This window comes from Enhydra lutris, unplaced genomic scaffold (genome assembly GCF_002288905.1).
Source record: "Enhydra lutris kenyoni isolate GAN:26980312 unplaced genomic scaffold, ASM228890v2 scaffoldscaffold47, whole genome shotgun sequence".
Lineage (NCBI taxonomy): Eukaryota > Metazoa > Chordata > Mammalia > Carnivora > Mustelidae > Enhydra > Enhydra lutris.
In genome coordinates, this window is record NW_019154131.1 from 14,356,875 (window position 1) to 14,357,179 (window position 305).

The window sequence follows — 305 nt, forward strand, 5'->3', positions numbered from 1 at the left end:
TGCGGTGTAATTAATGGATTGATTCTGATGGTGCGGAGGACAGCCGTGGGGAGAATCTTCCATAACATCATTCAACAAATGGGTACTGGGCACTTACTTTATGTCAGAACCAGGCCAGGCACAGGAGATACAGGGATGGAAAAGGATGGGCCTCCTTTTCAGGGAACTTTTTTTTTTTTAAAGATTTTATTTATTTATTTGACAGACAGAGATCACAAGTAATCAGAGAAGCAGGCAGAGAGAGAGGAGGAAGCAGGCTCCCTGCCGAGCAGACAGCCCAATGCGGGTTCGATCCCAGGACCCTG